This window comes from Ambystoma mexicanum, chromosome 6q, assembly GCF_040938575.1.
Source record: "Ambystoma mexicanum isolate Mex_15411 chromosome 6q, UKY_AmexF1_1, whole genome shotgun sequence".
Lineage (NCBI taxonomy): Eukaryota > Metazoa > Chordata > Amphibia > Caudata > Ambystomatidae > Ambystoma > Ambystoma mexicanum.
Genome location: NC_090937.1, coordinates 1,492,262,582 through 1,492,280,552, shown reverse-complemented (window position 1 = coordinate 1,492,280,552; position 17,971 = coordinate 1,492,262,582).

The following is a 17,971-nucleotide window of genomic DNA, read 5'->3' as shown; positions in this document are numbered from 1 at the left end:
TTTTGCTTGGTACGTGTATTACAGGGGTGCGTGGGAAGTTACACACGCGATTAGGCTGGGTGGGTCCTCACAGGTGTTCCCTGTACACCCTCCACGGCCCCTGCAGGCAGCCCACAAAACAGGGGACTACCCTGCACACCTGCTCATGTCTCCCACCACCCCCACCCCCCACCATCCAGGGGCACCCTCCACCAGGCCCCCACTCATGTCTCCCACCACCCCCACCCCCCAGCAGTGCAGGGGCAGCCTCCACCAGGAACCCACTCATGTCCCCTATCACCCCCACCCCCCCGCCACCAGGGGCACCCTCCACCAGGCCCCCACTCATGTCTCCCACCACCCCCACCCCCCAGCAGTGCAGGGGCAGCCTCCACCAGGCACCCACTCATGTCTCCCACCACCCCCACCCCCCAGCAGTGCAGGGGCAGCCTCCACCAGGCCCCCACTCATGTCCCCTATCACCCCCACCCCCCCAGTCACCAGGGGCAGCCTCCACCAGGCCCCCACTCATGTCTCCCACCACCCCCACCCCCCCAGTCACCAGGGGCACCCTCCACCAGGCCCCCACTCATGTCTCCCACCACCCCCACCCCCCAGTAGTGCAGGGGCAGCCTCCACCAGGCCCCCACCCATGTCTCCCACCATCCCCACCCCCCAGCAGTGCAGGGGCAGCCCCCACCAGGCCCCCACTCATGTCTCCCACCACCCCCACCCCCCCAGTCACCAGGGGCACCCTCCACCAGCCCTCCACCCATGTCTCCCACCACCCCCACCCCCCAGCAGTGCAGGGGCACCCTCCACCAGGCCCCCACTCATGTCCCCTATCACCCCCACCCCCCCAGTCACCAGGGGCACCCTCCACCAGGCCCCCACTCATGTCTCCCACCACCCCCACCCCCCCAGTCACCAGGGGCACCCTCGACCAGGCCCCCACTCATGTCTCCCACCACCCCCACCCCCCAGTCACCAGGGGCACCCTCCACCAGGCCCCCACTCATGTCCCCTATCACCCCCACCCCCCAGTCACCAGGGGCACCCTCCACCAGGCCCCCACTCATGTCCCCTATCACCCCCACCCCCCCAGTCACCAGGGGCACCCTCCACCAGGCCCCCACTCATGTCTCCCACCACCCCACCCCCCCAGTCACCAGGGGCACCCTTCACCAGGCCCCCACTCATGTCTCCCACCACCCCCACCCCCCAGCAGTGCAGGGGCAGCCTCCACCAGGCACCCACTCATGTCCCCTATCACCCCCACCCCCCCGCCACCAGGGGCACCCTCCACCAGGCCCCCACTCATGTCTCCCACCACCCCCACCCCCCAGCAGTGCAGGGGCAGCCTCCACCAGGCCCCCACTCATGTCCCCTATCACCCCCACCCCCCAAGTCACCAGGGGCAGCCTCCACCAGGCCCCCACTCATGTCTCCCACCACCCCCACCCCCCCAGTCACCAGGGGCAGCCTCCACCAGGCCCCCACTCATGTCCCCTATCACCCCCACCCCCCAGTCATCAGGGGCAGCCTCCACCAGGCCCCCACTCATGTCTCCCACCACCCCCACCCCCCCAGTCACCAGGGGCAGCCTCCACCAGGCCCCCACCCATGTCTCCCACCACCCCCACCCCCCAGCAGTGCAGGGGCAGCCCCCACCCGGCCCCCACTCATGTCTCCCACCACCCCCACCCCCCCAGTCACCAGGGGCAGCCTCCACCAGGCACCCACCCATGTCTCCCACCACCCCCACCCCCCAGCAGTGCAGGGGCAGCCTCCACCAGGCCCCCACCCATGTCTCCCACCACCCCCACCCCCCAGCAGTGAAGGGGCAGCCCCCACCAGGCCTCCACTCATGTCTCCCACCACCCCCACCCCCCCAGTCACCAGGGGCACCCTCCACCAGGCACCCACCCATGTCTCCCACCACCCCCACCCCCCAGCAGTGCAGGGGCACCCTCCATCAGGCCCCCACTCATGTCCCCTATCACCCCCACCCCCCCAGTCACCAGGGGCACCCTCCACCAGGCCCCCACTCATGTCCCCTATCACCCCCACCCCCCCAGTCACCAGGGGCACCCTCCACCAGGCCCCCACTCATGTCTCCCACCACCCCCACCCCCCCAGTCACCAGGGGCACCCTCCACCAGGCCCCCACTCATGTCTCCCACCACCCCCACCCCCCAGCAGTGCAGGAGCAGCCTCCACCAGGCACCCACTCATGTCCCCTATCACCCCCACCCCCCCAGTCACCAGGAGCACCCTCCACCAGGCCCCCACTCATGTCTCCCACCAACCCCAACCCCCCAGTCACCAGGGGCACCCTCCACCAGGCCCCCACTCATGTCTCCCACCACCCCCACCCCCCAGTCACCAGGGGCACCCTCCACCAGGCCCCCACTCATGTCCCCTATCACCCCCACCCCACCCTCCACCAGGCCCCCACTCATGTCCCCTATCACCCCCACCCCCCCAGTCACCAGGGGCACCCTCCACCAGGCCCCCACTCATGTCTCCCACCACCCCCACCCCCCAGCAGTGCAGGGGCAGCCTCCACCAGGCCCCCACTCATGTCCCCTATCACCCCCAGCCCCCCAGTCACCAGGGGCACCCTCCACCAGGCCCCCACTCATGTCTCCCACCACCCCCACCCCCCAAGTCACCAGGGGCACCCTCCAACAGGCCCCCACTCATGTCCCCTATCACCCCCACCCCCCCAGTCACCAGGGGCACCCTCCACCAGGCCCCCACTCATGTCCCCTATCACCCCCATCCCCCCAGTCACCAGGGGCACCCTCCACCAGGCCCCCACTCATGTCTCCCACCACCCCCACCCCCCCAGTCACCAGGGGCACCCTCCACCAGGCCCCCACTCATGTCCCCTATCACCCCTACCCCCCCAGTCACCAGGGGCAGCCTCCACCAGGCCCCCACTCATGTCCCCTATCACCCCCACCCCCCCCAGTCACCAGGGGCACCCTCCACCAGGCCCCCACTCATGTCTCCCACCACCCCCACCCCCCCAATCACCAGGGGCACCCTCCACCAGGCCCCCACTCATGTCTCCCACCACCCCCACCGCCCCAGTCACCAGGGGCACCCTCCACCAGGCCCCCACTCATGTCCCCTATCACCCCCACCCCCCCAGTCACCAGGGGCAGCCTCCACCAGGCCCCCATCCATGTCCCCTATCACCCCCACCCCCCCAGTCACTAGGGGCACCCTCCACCAGGCCCCCACTCATGTCTCCCACCACCCCCACCCCCCAGTCACCAGGGGCACCCTCCACCAGGCCCTCACTCATGCCTCCCACCACCCCCACCCCCCAGCAGTGCAGGGGCAGCCTCCACCAGGCCCCCACCCATGTCCCCCTGCCCCCAGGTCCTGACGATACACAATCATGGCAGTAATGGGCAGCATACCCAGCACAAACACCCAGGCAAGGATTGCATCCACCCACATAGTGAATGCAATTACATGACACAACCCCAATGGCAAGTATGTAAATGAACACATGTCCGTCACACACACATACACAATGGCTGCAAGTGAATGTCAAAACCCATATCATGACATGTATGAAACCAAAGACAAAATAACACAAGTGGAAGTAAAAATAAAAAATGTATTAAAGATCAAAAATAAGTAAACAAATCAAACATACAACTATGTGGATAACAAAATAAATGGGCCATGTCGGAGAACAAAAGTAAAAATCAAAAAAAGAAAAAGGAATACAAAAACAAATGTTGACCAAAGCAATATCAAGTAGAAGGAAAAGAATGAAAAAACATTTCCACATGGTGAACACAATAATGAAAAAAAGAAAATGTTCCTTCAAAAAAACAAACTAAATACAGGAACACCATAAAGGAAACCTACTACTACCTAATGAAAAAAATATATACAAAAAAGTGGCCATTGTCCGAGCGGTCCAAATTAATAAAAACAAATAAAGGAAACCTGACACTAACTAACTATATAACTATATACAAAGGCAGCGGGCAAGTCCTGCGGCTCACTTGTTGATGTTGCTGGCCAGGGCATCATCGAACTCCATGTCGATGTCCTGGAGGCGGGACTCTGTCCTGGCCCCGAGGTCTCGCAGGGATAACCCCATGTTCAGCTCAAACTCCCTGCGAGCTTCCTTGAGGCACTCAGCCCGCCTCAACGCCCGACGCATGGAGAACTCCGCCCTGACCATGGCGAGCCGCTCCTCTTCCGCCCGCTGCCGCTCCGCACCTATCCGCTGGACCAACTGCTCCCACACGGAAGACACCACCATCCCAGGGTTGCCCTGCCCTCCGGCCGATGCCTGCCCCTCTGATCTTGATGGCCCCGAGCCATGATGCCTCCTACGTCGAGCCCGCTGCTGCCTCCGACGCCACTGCCTCTGCCAGCACGATGGCATCCAGGCTGATGGAAACCACCGACGCCGTCGTGCACGTGCCCAGCCTGATGATGCTGTCACATCTTCCATCTGCTGGGGTCCAGTTGCTGTGTTGTCCACCCCTGCTGGACCTCCGACTCCCAACTGTGGCAGGGATGGGATCCCCACCAAGCTGGCTGCATTGGTCGGGGCAGGTCCACAGGGGGCCCTGGTGGCATCTGGGCTGGAAGACGGCAAGGAGAACGACTGGTGGATAGCCTGCACAGAGGAGGAGAGGGCCGCCACATTGGCCAACACATGCAGGAAACCCCCGAACATGGCCGATCCCAATTGGGCCACGTCGGCACGGTGCACTTCGTGATTACGTGCGTGCTCCTCCCGGGAAGCACGCACGGCATCTCGAATCACAGCCGTGCGCATCGCGACCCCAATCAGGACCTTCTCCGCACGGCCAGGGGTTCCCACGTCCGCAGGTGGAGGGGAGTCAGGTGACATGGACATCCCCTCTACCTGCGGACGGGCCTGGGATGGGGCATCCCTGCTGGTGCATGGTGGTGCATTCACAGGGTCAGGGACAGCGACATGCACAGGCCCCTCCACGGTGACCTGTGCTGCCTCCTGCCCCTGGCCCTGGACTGCACCACTTGCACCAGCAGGGATGCCCCCACCAGGCCCCATGCGTGCCCCAGTGGCGGCCTCCTCCTCCTCTGTGCAAACCACCAACCTGGATGGCTCCTCACCGTCTCCCACCGTAGCACGCCCCTGTGGGGGCTCACCCACCCCTTCCAATGCAGCCGTGGGGGCATCCCCGCCGCCTTGCTCCACAGCATCGTCTCCGCCCTCTTCTTCACTAGCCGCTGCGTAGAGGGAGACAAAGAACACAAGCATCAGAGTACTGTACAATGGTCCCCTAGACAGGTAGCAATAGCAGATGACCACCACTGTCAAAGTACACTTCCATCATGTCCCTCCACAACACATGGGTCAGTCCAGGCAAAACACACACAGTAACAGGCATGCTGCATGCCATGGACATTTCCATGCATGTCCAATGGACTCTTGAAACATTCAATGATATGGAACTCACATGCATCATGGCTCATGCCTTTCACATGCACACACTTCACCTCAGTCACATCCATCTGGCCCCAAACACAACAAACACAGCGGATACAAGGGCAATTTGGCTGCTTCACTGAATCTGTGCATTGTCACACACATGTGTCATGCATCCATGGCATGCACAAGTCACAGACACGCAGGTCAGCCACACAGACATGGCTACCACATATGTACCTGGCATCAGCACCCATCCCTCACCCCCACCCATGTCCCGGTACAGAGACTGGCATGCTCTCATGTTCAAAATCTGCATAGGGGTCCCCATGCGGCATTTGAACACATGCAACAACCATGTGGGTCACACATCACTGGTTGCACATGCATTACCATGATGTCCATGCACACATACATGCATACATGGCCTATGGCACACATACAGGCAAGTATCATAGACCCAGCACACAGCAACATGCCCTATGTCACACAGTAATGCTTGGACACTTACCGCTCAACTCCAGACGGGCCTCCCTCTCAAGGATCTGGGCGTGGAGCGCTGGGCGTACGCGTTCCAGGACCCTCATCTGGATGGAACTCATGCAGCCCCGGCCCCCCTCCACGAGGCGCCGGGCCTTCACAAGGGTCCTGGACCTCAAGTCCTCCCAGCGCTTCTTGATCTTCTGGACGTTGCAAGGGCAATTTGGCTGCTTCACCCCTCCGCGTTGATGGCAACCACACAGTCGGCCCAGATCCTCTCCCGTCCATCCTTGCTGGCGCGGGACGATCCAAAGAGGGCATCATACTGCCCCAGGACATGCTCCACCAGGACACCAACTTCGGTGGCAGTGAAGCTGGTGCCCCTCTGCCCCTCTGGCCTGGGGTTGCCACTGGTGCCAGATGTGGAAGTGCCCAACATGGCAACCCCAGAGGCAGGTGTGGGTGGGCAACTGGGTCCTGGGGCTCGGCTGTGGAGCGATGTAATCCCAGTCGGGAGTCTTCAGTTCCAGCAGGGGTGGACACAGCAACTGGACCCCTGCAGATGGCTGATGTGCAGGCACCAAATGGCAGGGCACGGTGGCAGCAGGCAGGCAGGCAGGCAGGCAGCAGCAGATGGCACGTGGGAGGCTGCTCAGGGCACGGGGGGCAGTAACTCGGCCTTCTGGGCAGGAGCGTGGTCTTCCGTGTGTTTTCGCGTTGCCAGCTTGATACGGAGTGATTTGGCACGTGAAAATTCGGCACGTCAGCGTGAAATCCGAGGAAAGGCCCTTAGCGCGTAAGCGCGTAAGCACGCATACGCGATTCTATTGGTCCAGAGTCCCTCAGCGCGTAAGCGCGTATGTGACGTGACCCGCACGGGTGTTCCCCACCCAGCACGTGATGACGGAGCACACATGTAAATACTGCACGTCAGAGTGTCACGCGATTGGCCTATGTACGTGTATTTCAGGGGTGCGCGGGCACTTACACACCCAAGTACGTCAGCGCACCTGTATCCCGTTGTGCGTGTGAATTTCCACACGCTATTGGACTGGGAACTGGATTCCAGGGGTGCGCGGGTCACACGCTCGCCTAGAACACGCGAAAAGCATGATTTTGCGCACTTTAACAATAACAAGCCAGACGCCAGGATGAACATACCGTTCCTAGCAGCAGTGGCAGTGGGCTACCAAAGGAGGAGGAGGAGGATAGTCAGGGCCAGAATATTCACACCCAGAACCAGCCTTTTCGGGATGCCTGATGACCAGGTTTATGGAAGGTACAGGTTTCCACCACACATAATACTGGACCTGGTGAGTGAGTGGGAGGATGACCTCACATCACCCACCCTGTGCTCCCAAGCACTCAGCCCCCTGGAGAAGGTCCTCAATGTACTGCACTTCTTAGCCACTGGATCATTTCAGCGGACAAGTGCCATAGTGGGTGGGGTGTCACAGGCCACCCAGTCACGCTGCCTACACCAGGTCTTGAACATCATCACTGCACGCCCATCAGTCCGCAGGCACATATACCTGCCCAGAACACCTGCAGAAAGGCATGCTGCCGCCCTGGATTTTTACAGTGTGGCACGATTCCCCAAAGTGCTAGGTGCCATCGACTGCACCCATGTGGCTCTACGTCCCCCCAGGGCATCTGAGCACATCTATAGGAACCGCAAGCACTGGCATTCCATCAACGTGCAGGTAGTATGTAATGCCAAGGGAATCATCACCTCAGTATATGCCAACTATCCCGGCTCCACCCACGACAGCTTCATTTACCGAATGTCCACCCTATGCCGGGACCTAGCTGCTGGGCGGCATGGCGATACATGGCTGCTTGGTGAGTATGTATGCCACTGCACATGCATGCATGTTGGATACTGAGCAAGGTCACAACCCCACCAATGATACCAATCACCACCTCCACAGGGGACAGTGCCTACCCTCTCAGCCCCCACATGATGACGCCAATTCGGAACCCCACCACGCCACCCGAGGTAAGATATAACACAGCCCACATTACAACCCGGGGCATAGTGGAGCGCACATTCGGAGTGCTAAAGTCACGCTTTCGCTCCCTTGACCGTTCTGGCGGGCAGCTGTTATACGCTCCCCCAGTAGTTTGCAGGATCATAGTGGCAGCATGTGTCCTGCACAACGTTGCAACACGCCGGGGCCTGGCCATGGACATGGTGGTGGCCCCACATCCCCAACCACATGCACAGCCGCTGCGCATGGGAGGGGAAAGGGCACGTGGGGAGGCAGCCCGTACACAGCTAGTGGCTAATTACTTCACATAGAAATCACACCCCTGTGGAAGGCACACTGCCCTGGCACATTCCATCTGACAATCAATGATGACTCAACCTGACACTGATCCTGAATGTCTGGAGAATGAACCGTGAATACCATATCAGCCTGATATTGTTCACCTGGAAGTGTCACAATGTGTGCATCCCTACCCACACAGACACCACCAATGCAGTTTTGTGGAGTTACACATTCAAGCAGGTAAAAAGAATACCCACTTGCAAAATGCAACAAGAGGACAGTGCCATGTCAGCCAACCCAACCCCAGCACCGCCACACGACACACCGTACCATGTCATGCTATTTGCAGGTAAACAAAGTAATCCCCACAACATGACACTAGTGTCACTATGTACAGTGTCCCTATTAGAAACCTGCAACACCTGAAATGCTCACAGTAATGCCGGACCAACAACATACTTGAGCACGTACTACCATTAACATGACATCACAAATTTTACATATTAGTAGTCTCACCACCTGGAAATGCCTGCACTCCCACCACCACCAACTGTGCAGTGTTGGCGCCATGTAGAGTTGTAGGTGCACTGCTGCCAACATGGACCCTATCTCCAGACTAGAGGTCCTTGTGTAGACATGAGGAAGGGACCTGCAAATTGGGAGGTAGACACAGAAGATGAGTTACACATCAATGCAACATGCAGTGTACAACACAACAGCAATATGCACTAGGAATGTATACACAGTATTGACTACAGACTGCCCACACAGCTCATGGGAGTCCAACGTCACTGTGTAATTCACTGTCACTTGGGCACACCCTTTGCAAGCCCATGGAAACGGGAAGCAGGAGGGGTGTGTGTGACTCAAACCCAAGCATCTGAACCAAATACATTACAAGCCTGCATGTGCCCAGCCACAATGCAGCGTATGCCCACAGGAACCACGGAAGCCAACAAATCGTCCCAAAAAAATAGGGAATAAAATAAATAACAATAAAAATAAAAATAAGAAACAATCAAAAATGGCCATTGATGGGCCCGGGGGGGTTGGGGAGGCCACCCAGGAGGTCCGAGGACAGGATGCACACCAGAACCCACCTGCGTGGATCCTGGGAAAATAAAACACCTCCATGGGCTCATGGCCCACACGGCTACCCTGTTGTGGGAGTATCACTGCTGTCGCTATTATCACCCTGTGCAGCTGCATCCGGAGGTGGTTGCACTATGGGAGGCAGCCCACGCAAGGCCCTAGTCTGCTCCTCCATGGCTGCAAGCATGCAGGTGTGGTAGGTCTGGTTCTGGAGGATGAGTGTGCGGAGGTCCCCATGCAACAACTCACGGGATGCCCGGACCTCCGCCCTCGTTGCCTGCATCTCAGCTGAGAGCGTACGGGTGAGACGCTCCAGCTGCTGTTCTGTCCTTTGGTGTGTTGAAGACTCAAGCTCAACAAGAGTCGTCCTGAGGTGAAGGAGCTCCTGCGTCAGGGCTTCCCTGTGGCCCTGGGACTCAATGGAGATGGCCTCCTGCAGAGTCGCCAGTGCTGCCCGCCTGTCCCTGTTGGACCCCAACATGTCCTCCCTGTGTGACTGGCAGATGGAGTCGGTTGCCTGCTCTAGTCGCTCCATCAGCCTTTCTGGGGGGACAATGGAAGTGGCCACCCTATCCATGGCCTGAGCCATCATCTCGGATGATGCAGCCTGTTGGGTTGCCATACCGTAAATGGATTGCTCCCATGCGGTATTGCCAGGTGGCGTACGGCCACCACGTCGGTGGGCACCACACCTGTCTGGGGCAAGGCGAACTGCGCCTTGCTGTGCCGGCACTGCCTGAGGCTGCAGGACTGCATTCCCCCTCTGATCTGCTGGCCCAGGAACAGGATCAGATGTCGCGGAGTGTGACCCTGCATCCGTAACCACCAAAGGCGTAGCTGGCAACACTGACATCCCCATTGAGGGTTCTGACCCTGGTGCAGGTGGGTGAGACAGAACAGAATCCCTCCCTGGAACACTCACCTGCGACGGCACGTAGGTCTCATCCAAATCAACACCTGAGTACAGCTCGGGGGAGGTGCAGCCAGAGACACCACTTGAGAGCACGACCTGCAGCACTTGTGGGTTCTCCCCCACCACCACACCACGTCCCTCACTGGTGGTTGGTCGGCCCTCGGACCCCTCCTGGGTCTGCACCATCTCCACAACCCCAGCAGTATCAGGTGCGTCTTCCCCTGCAAAGACATGAAAACAAAGAAATGGAAACAGCCATTAGCACCATGGCACACAATGAGGGCTGAGAAGCAAGAGAACCAGTACTTGATTGACACATGTCCCACATGACTAAAACCCTCCCATGCATGCACCCTCACTGCGTATGAAGTGCAGGCAAATGGCACACACTGATGACACCAAGATGGTAAATGAACACATTTTCTGCATGCTGCCTGGCAGTGGCATCACACATTGGCCTGTGATTGCCAGGTGAAACACACATGCCATCACACAGATGGCATGTACCATTGCTATTGAGTGAAGATGGAGAGGAGGGCAGCACCTATTCATTCAGTCCAGTTCCCACATGTAATTGCTTTTCTAATTCTAACAGGTCAGATTTTTCACCTGGAGCTGCCAGTCTGAAATGGTCCAATTGCACAGGGACATGTGTGTACAAATGATATCCAGGTAACAAAGTCACTCCACTTCACCATAGCCATGTCAGACATGTGACTAGTGGACAGCGACATGGCTAGTAAAAGTGGGGGAATGCAAACAATCTGACTGAATGAACAGTGAAAAATAAGCAACAATGTTGTGGCAAGGTGACACTTCAAGGGCAACTGGCGTGCAGTTGGGCTAGATGTCTACTGTTGGCAGAAGGGATACTGCTATGGCCAAATACAGCTGCGCAGGAACTATTGCATGAAGCACATGGCTGACCCATACGACTCAGGCGCACACACTCTCACCTGGCACACAAACAGAAGCCCTCACACACACACCATGCACATGGATGACACACACATGCATGTGCACTCACCACTCACCGGACAATGCCTCGTAATCAGCCAGATCTCCCACGCCTTGGATCTGTTCCTCCGTGACGTAGGTCCCAGCGACTGACTCATGTGGAGTGAGTTCCGTGTCTACTACTGGAGACCCACCTCCAGTCACTAGAGTTGCGGCATGACTTGAGGCCAGCTTACTCTTTGCCCTGCGCTTTAGGTCATTCCAGCGCTTAAAGCAATCATTGGCTGTGCGCCTCACGATTCCAAGGGCACTTACGATGTCCGCAACGGTCTGCCAGTGTGCCTGGTGTTGTGCAGGTGTGGTCTTGGATCCTGCAACAATGACCATCTCGTTGTCATGTCCGGACACATACTCGACAAGTGCATTCAGTTCGTCATCCGTGAAGCTGGGCTTCCTGGACGGGACGGACTGTGTAGCCGTGTCTGGGGCATCAGCCTGTGCCGGACGAGCACTCTTCCTCTTCCGCTTGGAAGGTGGTGGTGATCCTGAGTGTCCTGCGCCGCTCTGGACACTAGGGGCAGGAGCCCTGGTGGACTCTGTATCAGGAGTGTGGGATTGCACACTCAGCATGGGAGTTGGTGCAGGCATTGGCTCTAGTGTGATGGTGTCAGGGAGAATGTCAGCAGCATGGACTAGGACCGACACTGTCCTGGCTGGGTGTGTGAGGGCTGGGGTGGATGGAGCCGCAGCTGCCCCTGCAGCCTCTCCGCCCTGCCTCCTTGGTGCAGCAGATGACCTTGCTGCCCCATATCCACGTGGCATGATGGCATCAACGTGCACCAGCGCACGTGTCGTAGCCCTGCTGACCTGGAAGTCAGCCATGGAGTCAGCCAGGTCTGGTGCCACAATGGGCTGGTCCAACAAGGGCTGAGCATGGATGGTGTCAGCCACATCAGCCTCAACGGGAGGGGGGGGATTATGGGTGCCCGTGACTGGTCCTCCACACATGGGGGGACAGGCTCACCCTGCAAGTTACGACCACGTCCCCTACCGGATCCACCACGGCCACCACTTGTGGCTCTTCCACCTTTGCCACCCTTACGGAATCCTCGCCTCCCAGCCATGGCACTGATGTTAATGTGCGTATGGGAGTGGATGTAGACTATTGTCCTGGGCAATTGGGGGTCAAAGGGGTTGGGTACCAGATGGTAATTGTACCCTAGTACTCTAGCAAGGCTGAATGTAACCCCTGGGGAAAGATGACGGGTCAGGCTACGCACAGGAGGCCCAAAAAAGGGAGATGACGTGCACGCAACCCCTCCTAGACCACGTGTGCAGAAAGAAAAACCTGCACTACGCTGTGGCACCCAGTAACACAAGAATGAACGTATGCGTGTCACACGCAGCCTAGAATGACCTCTGAAGGGGTAGGCTACATACGGGGCAAACACAGATGTTAGATACGTGCGTGACTCACCGTCTGCCTGGTAAACGAGCGTGTAAAAGGAGCACGTTTGGTTGGCAACACCCCCGCCAAAAGAAGATTTGTACACTGTCTGAGGAGACAGGACAACAGTAGAAGGGAACACTGTTTGAGGGAACAGGCCCAGGTAAACCAGCAAAAGAGAAAAAAGAGAAAAAGCTGTCAGAGGTAACAGGGAATACGAACTTGAAACGCCGTGAAGTAAATTGCGTGTGAAACGACAAGAAGTACAGATTTCACCCACTCGCTCTCCACGAAAAGCACGTTCCTCTACACGTACCTTTTATACAGGCCCACACGTCCAGCGTCACTTACGCGGCGTGTACGCGCTAGGGCCATTTCCACCAATTACACGCTTTGTCAGTTCTGCGTGTAGGGCCATTTCCACCAATCACACGCTTTGTCACTTCTGCGTGTAGGGCCATTTCCACCAATCACACGCGATTACACTCTGACGTGCAGTCTTTCCACGTGTGCTCTGTCATCACGTGCTGTGTGGGAAACACCTGTGCGGGTCACGTCACAGACGCGCTTACGCGCTGAGGGCCTTTCCTCAGTTTTCACGCTGACGTGCAGGATTTTCACGTGCCAAATCACTCCGTACCAAGCTGGCCACGCGTACGCACACGGAATACCACGCTCCTGCCCGGAAGGCCGAACTACTGCCCCCCAGAGCCCGAGCACGCTCCCACCTGCTGCTGCCTGACTGCCTGCTGCCCCTGCACTGCTGGGGGGTGGGGGTGGTGGGAGACATGAGTGGGGGCCTGGTGGAGGGTGCCCCTGGTGACTGGGGGGGTGGGGGTGGTGGGAGACATGAGTGGGGGCCTGGTGGAGGGTGCCCCTGGTGACTGGGGGGGTGGGGGTGATAGGGGACATGAGTGGGGGCCTGGTGGGGGCTGCCCCTGCACTGCTGGCGGGTGGGGGGGTGGGAGACATGGGTGGGGGCCTGGTGGAGGCTGCCCCTGCACTGCTGGGGGGTGGGGGTGGTGGGAGACATGAGTGGGGGCCTGGTGGAGGCTGCCCCTGGTGACTGGGGGGGTGGGGGTGGTGGGTGACATGAGCAGGTGTGCAGGGTAGTCCCCTGTTTTGTGGGCTGCCTGCAGGGGCCGTGGAGGGTGTACAGGGAACACCTGTGAGGACCCACCCAGCCTAATCGCGTGTGTAACTTCCCACGCACCCCTGTAATACACGTAACAAGCCAAATCGCGTGTGAGAATTCCCGCGCACCCCTGAAATACACGTACCCTGCTGAAATCGCGTGTAAAACTTCCCGCGCACCCCTGAAATGCATGCGTCCAGGCTATTCGCGTGTGGAACTTCCCGCGTACCCCTGAAATACACGCGCCAAGGCTATTCGCGAGTGGAACTTCCTGCGCACCCCTGAAATACACGTAGCACGCTGGGAGACATGTGTGGGGGCCTGGTGGATGGTGCCCCTGGTGGCGGGGGGGTGGGGGTGATAGGGGACATGAGTGTGGGCCTGGTGGAGGGTGCCCCTGCACTGCTGGGGGGTGGGGGTGGTGGGTGACATGGGTTGGGGCCTGCTGGCAGGTGCCCCACAGTGCTGGGCGGTGGGGGTGGTGGGAGACATGAGTGGGGGCCTGGTGGAGGCTGCCCCTGCACTGCTGGGGGGTGGGGGTGGTAGGAGACATGAGTGGGGGCCTGGTGGTGGGTGCCCCTGGTGGCTGGGGGGTGGGGGTGCAGGGGGACATGAGCAGGTGTGCAGGGTAGTCCCCTGTTTTGTGGGCTGCCTGCAGGGGCCGTGGAGGGTGTACAGGGAACACCTGTGAGGACCCACCCAGCCTAATCGCGTGTGTAACTTCCCACGCACCCCTGTAATACACGTACCAAGCCAAATCGCGTGTGAGAATTCCCGCGCACCCTTGAAATACACGTACCCTGCTGAAATCGCGTGTAAAACTTCCCGCGCACCCCTGAAATGCATGCGCCCAGGCTATTCGCGTGTGGAACTTCCCACGCACCCCTGAAATACACGCGCCCAGGCTATTTGCGAGTGGAACTTCCCGCGCACCCCTGTAATACACGTAGCACGCTGGGAGACATGAGTGGGGGCCTGGTGGAGGGTGCCCCTGGTGGCGGGGGGGTGGGGGTGATAGGGGACATGAGTGTGGGCCTGGTGGAGGGTGCCCCTGCACTGCTGGGGGGTGGGGGTGGTGGGTGACATGGGTTGGGGCCTGCTGGCAGGTGCCCCACAGTGCTGGGGGGTGGGGGTGGTGGGAGACATGAGTGGGGGCCTGTTGGAGGCTGCCCCTGCACTGCTGGGGGGTGGGGGTGGTAGGAGACATGGGTGGGGGCCTGGTGGTGGGTGCCCCTGGTGGCTGGGGGGTGGGGGTGATGGGGGACATGAGCAGGTGTGCAGGGTAGTCCCCTGTTTTGTGTGATGCCTGCAGGGGCTGTGGAGGGTGTACAGGGAACACCTGTGAGGACCCACCCAGCCTAATCGCGTGTGATAATTCCCACGCACCCCTGTAATACACGTACCCAGCAAAATGGCGTGTGAAAATTCCCACGCACCCCTGTAATTCACGTACCCTGCCAAATCGCGTGTGATAATTCCTGCGTACCCCTGTATTACACGTGCCCTCGCTAATCCATGTAAGACTTCCCGCGTACCCCTGTAATACAAGTTCCCTGGACAATCGCGTGTTGAACTTCCCGCGTACCCCTGTAATACACGTTCCCTGGACTATCGCGTGTTGAACTTCCCGCGCACCCCTGAAATACACGTACCCTGGCACCCTGGCTAATCGCGTGTATAACTTCACGCGTACCCCTGAGATGCACGTTACCCGCTTTGCGTTCCTTGTTTGGCAGCCCTGTAAACTGGTCCAGGGTTAGCGCAGCCCTTTGCGATGATTTCGCGATTTTGATGGCTTTTCCTTGCGCGAGGGCGTTCTTGGGGGCGTTACTGGCGCTGCTGCAGGGTCGCTGCGATACTCTGCGCCACGGCTGGTTTGGGAGCCTAAAATCCATGAATGTGCGCGGAAATCGGTTTTAGCGCACATGCCTGGCGCAGACAATCGCACGCGGACACTCTGCGCCAGCCGCTTGCGACACTTTTCTGCAAAATTCTATGAATTACCCTGTGAGTTTGAAATCTGATTCAATTGTATATTTGAGAATTGGATTGGAATCTAATTTCATTTTACTTAATGTTTTTTGTAATGTGTCTAATTACCTTGTGACATATAAAATACATGTCTTGTGCACTTGGAGTGTGAAGGTTCTTGGTGGCTCCTGAACAGACTGTACCAGGTGGACATTCATTTACGTAAAATATACAGTTCATGACTGTTATGTACATATATGAGGACTAGATTACCCAAGTCTATCGGAGAGCTCTATGTACACCTTTGGGAGGGTGCCTTCCGGTAAATGGGAGATCCCCTCTCACGATAGATCATTAAATCACATAGGGGTTTTTACCCCATTAGGAGTGCAACACAGGGCTATCGGCTGGCAACACCCGGTGTTTGTTTGATGTCCAACATCTGCATCAACCACTTTCCCATTAGGATTGAGAGATGTTTCACCAGGCAGATTTATTTGTCGAAGGTGTGTGCGTTTGTATCAGGAGGTGGGTTGGGATGTAATAATCACAGGATGGAGAAACTAATGAAGATCAATTGAGGCCGATGCATGGGATACATGGGTCAGAGCATCCCAGTTTATTGATGTCAAATTATTCTGTGAAATTGTGAATTATGGTCCATTCTATACATATAATCGGAAGGCTGCAATGTCCAAAGTCTCTGATCTGTCCTGGGTGGATCATTTGTCATCCTTATACACTGTACAGTGAGGGGAAGTAAATGGTACTCTTGGTATTGGTGAGAATTTGGGAAATTTGGAGGAAGGGGCCCCTACTTTAGGGATTGTTTTCTGAGTGGTGGAAATAACTAAAGCTGTGGGCTGCAAGCACTGTAATTGGGCACCTGGTCCCAATAATGTGCTGGCAGTTTTATTTGGAATGGCCATGAATTGTGGTCTCTGGTTCTGACCCACAGATTCAATGCTATTGGTGCGGGGGAAGCTGTTCCCACCTCAAGGTCCTGTGCATTCATTTATCCAATATATAAAAATGGCCAGCAGGATGTACCAGCTTCATACAGACCCATCTCATTTCTGGATTCTCTTTTCAAAATGTTTGGCTGTGCATTCTTGGCAAGGCTAGAGAAGTGGCCTGTGAACAGTCCTTGTTGGTACAGTCGGGTTTCCCGTTAGGGTTGGGCACGGCTGAGCAGTCTCTTAATCCGTGTATGTTAGTTTTCCACTGATAAGGGAGGAGCCAATTTAATTGGCGCTCATGGTTCTGAGCACAGCCTTTGACAAGGTCAAACGAGCTAAGTTGTGGACCGTGCTTGGATCCATGAATTGTCCCCAGGCATTGGTGAACTTTGGCATGATTGCACAACTCTACACATGCTTGTGTCAAGAGGGTGGGGCAATGGAAGGCGTCGGGGCTCATTCAAAGTAGAGTCATTTGTGTGCCAGGGCTGTTACCTGACCCCACCTACTCTATATTGAAGGTTTGTTCAATCACCTATTGAGCTCCTCACCTGATGGTCCAAAGACGACTGGTCGGCACTTACTGCTACTGGTACACGGATGATACCGTTTTAATGGTGCGCACCACGATGATCTTACAGAGACTTATTCTCGACTACACTTGCATCATGGACAGTTTGGACTTGGTGGTTAATGCAGCGAAGTCTGCAGTCTTGGTATGCCGCAGAGTGAGGTGTATAGTGAAGTTTAAGGCAATGTATTGTGGGGGGCTCTAATCCCTACGGTTGATCATTTCAAGGGGACAGGTTTTCAATCAACGTTGGCCAAAATGTGCGTGTGAGCAAACAGACAGCTCACTTTAAGCAGGCTATGGGTGGGGTTACCAGGTCAATTGGTATGTTTAGAGCCATACCAATTTGCATATTACTAAAAATGTACAATGGCAAAGCAGCTTCTGATGCCAGACTTGGCATGGAGATATGGGGATACTCTAACACCAACTCTCTCCAAGTAATGGAGAACCAAATTAATCCGTGATGCCTGTTCTTCACTGGCTCTGCTATGCGGCAATGAAAAATCAACATGAGCTAATTACTTTCATGATTGCCAAAGATATTGGTGGAAAGGTTCCATGGTCGATTCACCTCCAAAAAAAAAATATTGGATATTAATATCATACATTTGTACCAACGGTATGGTACTCATAATGACAACAGTAAAGACAGACACATGATCACAGTTTGAGTGGGTTTATTAAACTGTAAGTGCAGGGTGGAAAAATGCCTAACCTACACCTAAATCTAAGA